The sequence below is a fragment of the Delphinus delphis genome, chromosome 4 (genome assembly GCF_949987515.2).
Source record: "Delphinus delphis chromosome 4, mDelDel1.2, whole genome shotgun sequence".
In the NCBI taxonomy this organism is placed as follows: Eukaryota; Metazoa; Chordata; class Mammalia; order Artiodactyla; family Delphinidae; genus Delphinus; species Delphinus delphis.
Window position 1 is genome coordinate 140,735,969 of NC_082686.1, and position 10,572 is coordinate 140,746,540.

The window sequence follows — 10,572 nt, forward strand, 5'->3', positions numbered from 1 at the left end:
GTTGGTCTTGGAACTGTTATGGCACCTGTGAGTGTGTCATTCAGATGCTAATGTATTACAGTGAGCACGTACTGAGGCTCAACATCCACTGGAAGTTGAATCTTCCACCACCTTGAGCCGAGTTGGTTCTAACCAGTTTACGTCATTTCCTCAAAGGCTATGTCATTCTTTTAAAGGTTGTGTCCTGCCCCCTTCCCTTCTCTCTCACCTCCACTTTCCTGCCTAGCGTAAGGCCCACAGTTCTTTTATAACTAAGTGGGAGTAGAGGCTGTCACCCTGCATTACAACTCCAGTCATAGTCTATAGAATACCTCCCCCTGTGGCTCTTCTGAGACAGGAGGCTGTTCTGGAAATGCAGAGGACTAGGTACCAGATGAAGGAACAAGATAAAACCCCAGAAAAACAACTAACTGGAGTGGAGATAGGCAACCTTCCAGAAAAAGAATTCAGAAGAATGATAGTGAAGATGATCCAGGACCTTGGAAAAAGAATGGAGGCAAAGATCGAGAAGATGCAAGAAATGTTTAACAAAGACCTAGAAGAATTAAAGATCAAACACCTAGAAGAATTAAAGAACAGACAAACAGAGATGAACAATACAATAACTGAAATGAAAAATACACTAGAAGGAATCAATAGCAGAATAACTGAGGCAGAAGAACGGATAAGTGACCTGGAAGATAAAATAGTGGAAATAACTAATGCAGAGCAGAATAAAGAAAAAAGAATGAAAAGAACTGAGGACAATCTCAGAGACCTCTGGGACAACATTAAACGCACCAACATTCGAATTATAGGGGTTCCAGAAGAAGAAGAGAAAAAGAAAGGGACTGAGAAAATATTGAAGAGATTATAGTTGAAAACTTCCCTAATATGGGAAAGGAAATAGTTAATCAAGTCCAGGAAGCACAGAGAGTCCCATACAGGATAAATCCAAGGAGAAATACGCCAAGACACATATTAATCAAACTGTCAAAAATTAAATACAAAGAAAGCATATTAAAAGCAGCAAGGGAAAAACAACAAATAACACACAAGGGAATCCCCATAAGGTTAACAGCTGATCTTTCAGCAGAAACTCTGCAAGCCAGAAGGGAGTGGCAGGACATATTGAAAGTGTTGAAGGAGAAAAACCTGCAACCAAGATTACTCTACCCAGCAAGGATCTCATTCAGATTTGATGGAGAAATTAAAACCTTTACAGACAAGCAAAAGCTGAGAGAGTTCAGCACCACCAAACCAGCTCTACAACAACTGCTAAAGGAACTTCTCTAGGCAAGAAACAAAAAAGAAGGAAAAGACCTACAATAACGATCCCAAAACAATTAAGAAAATGGGAATGGGAACATACATATCGATAATTACCTTAAATGTAAATGGACTAAATGCTCCCACCAAAAGACACAGATTGGCTGAATGGATACAAAAACAAGACGCATATATTTGCTGTCTACAAGAGACCCACTTCAGACCTAGAGACACATACAGACTGAAAGTAAGGGAATGGAAAAAGGTATTTCATGCAAATGGAAACCAAAAGAAAGCTGGAGTAGCAATTCTCATATCAGACAAAATAGACTTTAAAATAAAGACTATTAGAAGAGACAAAGAAGGACACTACATAATGATCAAGGAATCGATCCAAGAAGAAGATATAACAATTGTAAATATTTATGCACCCAACATAAGAGCACCTCAATACATAAGGCAAATACTAACAGCCATAAAAGGGGAAATTGACAGTAACACATTCATAGTAGGGGACTTCAACACTCCACTTTCACCAATGGACAGATCATCCAAAATGAAAATAAATAAGGAAACACAAGCTTTAAATGATACATTAAACAAGATGGACTTAATTGATATTTATAGGACATTCCATCCAAAAACAACAGAATACACATTTTTCTCAAGTGCTCATGGAACATTCTCCAGGATAGATCATATCTTGGGTCACAAATCAAGCCTTGGTAAATTTAAGAAAACTGAAATTGTATCAAGTATCTTTTCCGACCACAACGCTATGAGACTAGATATCAATTACAGGAAAAGATCTGTAAAAAATACAAACACATGGAGGCTAAACAATACACTACTTAATAACGAAGTGATCACTGAAGAAATCAAAGAGGAAATCAAAAAATACCTAGAAACAAATGACAATGGAGACACGACGACCCAAAACCTGTGGGATGCAGCAAAAGCAGTTCTAAGAGGGAAGTTTATAGCAATACAATCCTACCTTAAGAAACAGGAAACATCTCGAATAAACAACCTAACCTTGCACCTAAAGCAATTAGAGAAAGAAGAACAAAAAAACCCCAAAGTTAGCAGAAGGAAAGAAATCATAAAAATCAGATCAGAAATAAATGAAAAAGAAATGAAGGAAACGATAGCAAAGATCAATAAAACTAAAAGCTGGTTCTTTGAAAGGATAAACAAAATTGATAAACCATTAGCCAGACTCATCAAGAAAAAAAGGGAGAAGACTGAAATCAATAGAATTAGAAATGAAACAGGAGAAGTAACAACTGACACTGCAGAAAGACAAAAGATCATGAGAGATTACTACAAGCAACTCTATGCCAATAAAATGGACAACCTGGAAGAAATGGACAAATTCTTAGAAAGGCACAACCTGCCAAGACTGAATCAGGAAGAAATAGAAAATATGAATAGACCAATCACAAGCACTGAAATTGAAACTGTGATTAAAAATCTTCCAACAAGCAAAAGCCCAGGACCAGATGGCTTCACAGGTGAATTCTATCAAACATTTAGAGAAGAGCTATCACCTATCCTTCTCAAACTCTTCCAAAATATAGCAGAGGGCGGAACACTCCCCAGCTCATTCTACGAGGCCACCATCACCCTGATACCAAAACCAGACAAGGATGTCACAAAGAAAGAAAACTACAGGCCAATATCACTGATGAACGTAGATGCAAAAATGCTCAACAAAATACTAGCAAACAGAATCCAACAGCACATTAAACGGATCATACACCATGATCAAGTGGGGTTTATTCCAGGAATGCAAGGATTCTTCAATATACGCAAATCAATCAACATGATACACCATATTAACAAATTGAAGGGGAAAAACCATATGATCATCTCAATAGATGCAGAGAAAGCTTTTGACAAAATTCAACACCCATTTATGATAAAAACCCTGCAGAAAGTAGGCATAGAGGGAAATTTCCTCAATAATAAAGGCCATATATGACAAACCCACAGCCACCATCGTCCTCAATGGTGAAAAACTGAAAGCGTTTCCACTAAGATCAGGAACAAGACAAGGTTGCCCACTTTCACCACTCTTATTCAACATAGTTTTGGAAGTTTTAGCCACAGCAATCAGAGAAGAAAAGGAAATAAAAGGAATCCAAATTGGAAAAGAAGAAGTAAAGCTGTCACTCTTTGCATATGACATGATACTATACATAGAGAATCCTAAAGATGCTACCAGAAAACTACTAGAGCTAATCAATGAATTTGATAAAGTAGCAGGATACAAAATTAATGCACAGAAATCTCTTGCATTTCTATACACTAACAACAAAAGATCAGAAAGAGAAATTAAGAAAACAATCCCATTCACCATTGCAACAAAAAGAATAAAATACCTAGGAATAAGCCTACCTAAGGAGGTAAAAGACCTGTATGCAGAAAACTATAAGACACTGATGAAAGAAATCAAAGATGACACAAACAGATGGAGAGATATACCACGTTCTTGGACTGGAAGAATCAATATTGTGAAAATGACTATACCATCCAAAGCAATCTACAGATTCAATGCAATCCCTATCAAATTACCAATGGCATTTTTTACAGACTAGAACAAAAAGTGTTAAAATTTGTATGGAGACACAAAAGACTCCGAATAGCCAAAGCAGTCTTGAGGGAGAAAACGGGGGTAGAGGAATCATACTCCCTGACTTCAAACTATACTACAAAGCTACAGACATCAGGACAATATGGTACTGACACAAAAACAGAAATATAGATCAATGGAACAGGATAGAAAGCCCAGAGATAAACCCATGCACCTATGGTCAACTAATCTATGACAAAGGAGGCAAGAATATACAATGGAGAAAAGACAATCTCTTCAATAAGTGGCGCTGGGAAAACTGGACAGCTACATGTAAAAGAATGAAATTAGAACACTCTCTAACACCATACACAAAAATAAACTCAAAATGGATTAAAGATCTAAATGTAAGACTGGACACTATAGGAAAACATAGGAAGAACACTCTGACTTAAATCACAACAAGATCTTTTTTGACCCACCTCCTAGAGTAATGGAAATAAAAACAAAGATAAACAAATGGGACCTAATGAAACTTTAAAGCTTTTGCACAACAAAGGAAACTATAAACAAGACAAAAAGACAACCCTCAGAATGGGAGAAAATATTTGCAAATGAGTCAACGGAAAAAGGATTAATCTCCAAAATATATAAACAGCTCATGAAGCTCAATATTAAAAAACCAAACAACCCAATCAAAAAATGGGCAGAAGACCTAAATAAACATTATCCAAAGAAGACATGCAAATGGCCAAGAGGCACATGAAAAGCTGCTCAACTAATTATTAGAGAAATGTAAATCAAACCTACAATAAGGTATCACCTAACACTGGTTAGAATGGGCTTCATCAGAAAATCTGCAAACAACGAATGCTGGAGAAGGCATGGAGAAAAGGGAACCCTCTTGCACTGTTGGTGGGAATGTGAATTGATACAGCCACTGTTTAAAACAGTATGGAGGTTCCTTAAAACACTAAATATAGAATTACCATATGACCCAGCAATTCCACTCTTGGGCATATACCCCAAGAAAAACATAATTCAAAAAGACACATGCACCCCAATGTTCATTGCAGCACTATTTATAACAGCCAGGTCATGGAAGCAACCTAAATGCCTATCAACAGATGAATGGACAAAGAAGAAGTGGTACATATATACAATGGAATATTATTCAGCCTTAAAAAGGAATGAAATTGCGTCATTTATAGAGACGTGGATGGATCTAGAGACTGTCATACAGAGTGAAGTAAGTCAGAAAGAGAAAGACAAATATCGTATATTAACGCATATATGTGGAACCTAGAAAAATGGTACAGATGAACCGGTTTGCAGGGCAGAAATAGAGACACAGGTGTAGAGAACAAACGTATGGACACCAAGGGGGGAAAGTTGGGGTGGGATGGTGGGATGAATTGGGAGATTGGGATTGACATATATACACTAATATGTATATAATAGAGAACTAATAAGAACCTGCTATGTAAATAAATGAATAATAAATAAATAAATAAATAAAATTTAGGACGTAAAAAAAAAAAAAGAAAGAAGGAAATTACCCAGCCCATGAAAAGTAACCACCCTGTACCCTGGGGCCTCTTGACTTCTGAGATGGCCCATACTCTGTCTATGGAGTGTGTTTCTCTCTAAATAAATCTACTTCTTACCTATCACTTTGTCTCTCACTTTTCTGCAATGAGACATCAAGAACCTGAGCTTCATTAGGTCCTGTGATGAGGTGTGTGATCTCAGTTGAAAGACCGTGGGTTTAAGTCCCAATCTGGGTTGCAAGGTTTCAGTTCTGTGCGCAATCTGAGTGCTATATACATGGTAGCCCTGGCTGGAGACTGTGTGTGTGTGTGTGTGTGTGTGTGTGTGTGTGTGTGTGTGTGTCCTATCAAAATGACTGGTTTGGACTTCTCACCAACCTTAAGAGTGGGGGCCGAGAGCTTTAATTCAATTTAAAAATATGTAATACGACTTGGTCACCAAGTGTGGTTTAGCAACTGGATTCTATAACAAAGAAGAAATGCTTCTCACAGAAAGCATGTTTTTGTTCTTCTGTACTCCTCCAATGGTGTTTTGCAAAATATATATGTGTCCATTCTGACTATGGACCTCAGCATAGGATTTCTCTCCCCAGTAAAACTTAAATTTCCCATTTTCCTGGGTGACCAGTCTTAGGCAAAATTGGCTCATGCCACCCAAACTCACTTGAGGCTCCCATGTTTTACAACAAAGAATTTAATTTGTAAGTGAGCTTCCACTTACAGAGACCAGTCTGTGTGTAATCTTTCCAGGAGGGAGTTTGAACAAAGCTCTCTGCCATTAAGGTTCTGTCCACAGACTTAAAATTGAGTCCCTTTGACCAGAAATTCCACTTCAAGAACTTTATCCTGAGAAAATTATCCAGAAATGTGAACCAAGATTCATGGGCATGGATGTTGTCATATATTAATTACAGCAGCAATAAAAGGAAACAATCTAAATAGTCAACCACTGGGGAGCGATGAAATACATTGGGATGCATTTATAGGACGGGGTACCAGGCAGCCTCTGAAAATAATGTGTTCAGGGTATTGAATGGAATGAGGACACGGCCACCACATATTTGTAAGACCTCTAAACACGTCTAAATATGTTGCTAACACTGGAAAAGGTGTGGCTATTGTTAAAAATATTCACTCTCCTCCCCTCCCTTGACTGTGGCTTCAGCTGTGAGGTCTATTTTGGCCACTGGGATACAAGCAAGTGAGATGCTGGGGAGGTTTGGAAAGCATTGGTGGGTTTGGCAGGCTCTCTTGAGCCTTTGCCATTGCCTGAGAACAGACCTAGGGGAGCCCGTCGGTTCTAGAAAAGGATGGCAGACATGTGCGGCCAAACCAGACCACCTCCCACCCCCCCCCAGCTGAGTACAACCTGGTCCAACCCCCACCCCCCAGCAAACCACAGATCCCTGAGAGTAAAGTATTGCAAGCCTACTGATGGTTTATTATCCAGCCCTTTTGTGGCAATCGTTGGCTAACACAGGAAGAAGGTCCGCTCCAGTTCTAGAAAGATCTTTTCTCCAAAGATACAGCATTCGAGGGAATACCCTGGCGGTCCTGTGGTTGGGACTCGGCACTTTCACTCACCGGGCCCGGGTTTGATCCCTCATAGGGGAACTGAGATCCTACAAGCCACCCAGCATGGCCAAGAAAATAATAAAAATAAAAAATTAAATTCAAAGATACAGCATTGGAAAACTTATGCAAACAGTTCTTGACTTATGCCTTCAAATGTCCATTTGATCCATACTGAGTCCACCCAGGTTCCAGGAGAGGGGACATAAACCCCACTCCTCCATGGGAAGAACATCCAGGTCAATTATAAGAAGTATATGTAAGGACTTCCCTGGTGGTCCAGTGGTTAAGAATCCGCCTTCCAGTGCAGGGGACATGGGTTCGACTCCTGGTCCAGGAACCAAGATCCCACATGCTGCGGGGCAACTAAGCCCACGTGCTCTAGAGCCCGCGCGCCACAACTACAGAGAGAAGCCCACACGCCGCAACAAAAGTTCCCGCGTGCCGCAACTAAGATCCAACACAGCCAAATAAATAAATGAATATCCAAAAAAAGAAGAAGAAGAAGAACATGTAGGATGGGAGACGTTTTATGGCCTTCTTTGGAAAATACCATCTACCGTATAAAATTCTCAGAACACTGCTTTATAAGCACGATCTGTGTGTTAGCTATTTTCATTCAACACGTGTTTATTGAACATCTGTTATGCACTAGTTACTGTGCTAGGGAGATAAGCAGTGAACATCACAGGGGTGGTCCCTGTGTTGGTGGGCTAGCCGGAGGAAAGTTGCAGGCTCAGACCCGCTAGAAGAACCCCCTAGTAAAGGACCAGATGAGCTCGCAGGCTGAAGTTAATTTCCTAGTGAGTCGGCCAGCCCTAGAGGAACAGATAATAATTCTGGCTCTAGAAGTATTTTGCTGGGATTGTGTCTGTTGCGATGGAAGCTTTCTTGGCCGCTTCTCTGAGTGTCGAATGAGGAGGCCAGAGCTCTCAAAGGGCTTAGAGTCCAATTCCATTTCACTCAAGCCGTTCCTATAGCTTTAATGCAAAGCAGGTGCTGGGACTGTTAAAAAGGACCTCAAGGCACCTGGCTCAGCTGTGCAGCAGCTTTTTGCTCTAAGTGAGGTCCCATGGCACTGGCCTCCCCTAGGAGTTGTATATAAATGCAGAGTCTCAGGCCCCACTCCTGAAAGGCTGAATCAGAATCTGCATTTTTTTTAAAGAATTTTTCATTGTGGTAAGAATGCACATCTAAAATTTACCTTCTGGGGACTTCCCTGGTGGTCCAGTGGTTAGGACTCGGGGCTTCCACTGCAAGGGGGCGTGGGTTCAGTCCCTGGTCGGGGAACTAAGGTCCCTCAGGCCGCGCTGCGTGGCCTAAAAAAAATTAATTTAATTAAATTTACCCTCTTAGCCATTTTTAAGAGTACAGTTCAGTGATATTAAGCACTTTCACACTGCTGTGTAAACGTCACCACCATCCTCTCCAGAACCCGTTTTATCTTGCAAAACTGACTCTGGCCCCATTAAACAATGACTACCCATCTCCACCTCCCCAGTCCCTGGCAAATGCCGTTCACCTTCTGTCTTGATGAATTTGACCACTCAGGGACCCCAGAGAGAGGAATCATACAGTGGCTGTCCTTTGGTGACACCCAGCATCACCTCTTCAAGGCTCATCCATGTTGTAGCAGAATCTGCATTTAACAAGGTCCTGTGTCTGCAGGTTGAAGGCGGAGGCGGCTCTACTATGCCTGGGCTGAGACTGGGCTGAGACGGGGGAGGAGAGCGCATTCTGGACAGTCCTGCGGGGACTCAGGCTTTCCCTCCTCCCCCGGCAGTCCCCCCTCCCCCGCTGTCACCTCCATGGTCACGTGTGTGTGACAGCCAGCTTGGATTCCTGAGATCAACCACGGGGGCTCTGATCTGGCAACAAATGGATGGCTAGACCGGCCTCTGGACATCAGAAGTTCCCTGCCCACGGGCCATCTGCTTGTGCTGTACCAGTACGAGGGTAACCTGTACTTCACTCCCGCAGCAGGGGTGGCCGGTAGGCGTCTGTGGCTGGACGGCAGTTAGGGTTCACACTTGTTTAGTAACACACAGTCACACATAGTGCTGGCCACGATTCCAGGAAGTTCTCGAGCGTTAACACCTTTAACTCTCATAATAATCCTAGGAGTAGGAACTAGTATGACCTGCATTTAACAGATGAGGAAACTGAGGCACAGACAGATGAAGTAACTGTCCCAAGGTCCTAAGGCTGGTACATGGTGGAGCTGGGACCCTGAGGACCACACCCTCTGCATCCTCTCTGCTAACTGCTGGACCAAGTCTTCTGTCCAAAGTGAGCGAGAGGGACTCATACAGATTCGGGGTGTGCTGTGTGGAGGGCTCTACTTTTAACCATAGAGGTTAGTTTATATTTAAAAAAAAAAAACAAAAAGCAAAGCTAGAAGGTCAGAAAGTGAGTAGGAAACCCTTGTGATCTGGTGGATATTTTCTCACTGGGGCATTTAGATTAATCACACGATTAAATAATCAGATAGACAGGTTTGCCTCCTGCTTCCCCAGCCCCACTTACTGTCCCCTTCCCAGGCCCCTTCCCCTCAACCTCCTAGAAACCTCCCCCTCCCCCTGCCCTCTCTCTCCCCTCCTCCATGTTCTCCCTCCCTCCCCTCTCCCCTCCCCACACTCTGTCCCTCATTTTCTCCCTCCCTCCCCCATACTCCCTCTCCCCTCTCCCATGCTCTCCCTCCCTCCCCTTCCCCTCCTCTCCTTCCCTCTCCCTCCCCTCCCCCATACTCCCTCTCCCCCTCCCCCATATTCTCCCCTCCCCTCCCCCATGCCTGCCCTCCCTCCCCCCTTCCCCCCTGCTCTCCCTCACTAACCTCAGTTGTTCTCTTGGCTTCCCAGCAGATAACCCCCAATTCATATTGCTCATCTGTGATCTTTCTTCCTGGTTCCAGACCATATTTCATTGCTTCCTGGTGTCTGTCACTCCAAGATTTCAAAATCCCCTTCTGGGAAGATGAGCCACACTGGCTTCTACCTTGGACCTTGGAGGTTGGTGGGGAGCCCATGCCACAGCCTGCCTGCTCTGGTCCTCAGCATGCCCATCACCCGCCTGCCCAAGCCCACTGCCCCCAGGCCCCAACTCACCACTGACCCACATCACCCTCCCCTCCCCGTGAGGCCTGAAACCTCCCTCACCTTCTCCCCCTCCTCTTTTTTTGCATCCCCCTCCTCTGGAGGTCTCGAATCTGTTTTCTACTTGTCTATTGTCCCTGGCGGAGCTCCAGCCCTGTCATCTACAGCATGTCCCGAGCCCCTCCCCCACCTTCTTTCCCGAGGCCCACCCTCCACGCGCCTGGCAGGTGTCTTCCCTGAACGAACACACAGCCGCCGGTGCCACTCCTTAGCACTGCCCTTTAACTCCACCCTGCATCCTGCATGACTTTACCAACTGCTCAGTGAGAAGGACCGCCTTCCTTGCTCTTTTTTTTAAAAAGCAATCTCAAACTTACAGAAACGTTGCAAGTATACGTACAAACAGCCCTTTCCTCCCTGAACCATTTGAAAGCCTCTTGCAGACCTGATGCCCTGCAATTTCAGCAGAGTCCAACCCTTTGAAAAGTTAGGAAATAACATTGAGACATCGCTGCCATTTAACCCTCAAGCTCCA

At 42.9% G+C, this 10,572-nt stretch overlaps 1 long non-coding RNA gene across 1 annotated transcript; it reads right to left on the reverse strand.

Annotated features, from left to right (window-relative positions):
- Positions 1-6,932: 6,932 nt before the first annotated feature.
- Positions 6,933-9,849, reverse strand: LOC132424342 (uncharacterized). Its single transcript, XR_009519202.1, has 3 exons — positions 9,779-9,849; positions 8,150-8,264; positions 6,933-6,995 (listed from the first exon to the last, which is right to left on the reverse strand). It is a non-coding gene; the product is annotated as an uncharacterized lncRNA (long non-coding RNA).
- Positions 9,850-10,572: the final 723 nt, after the last annotated feature.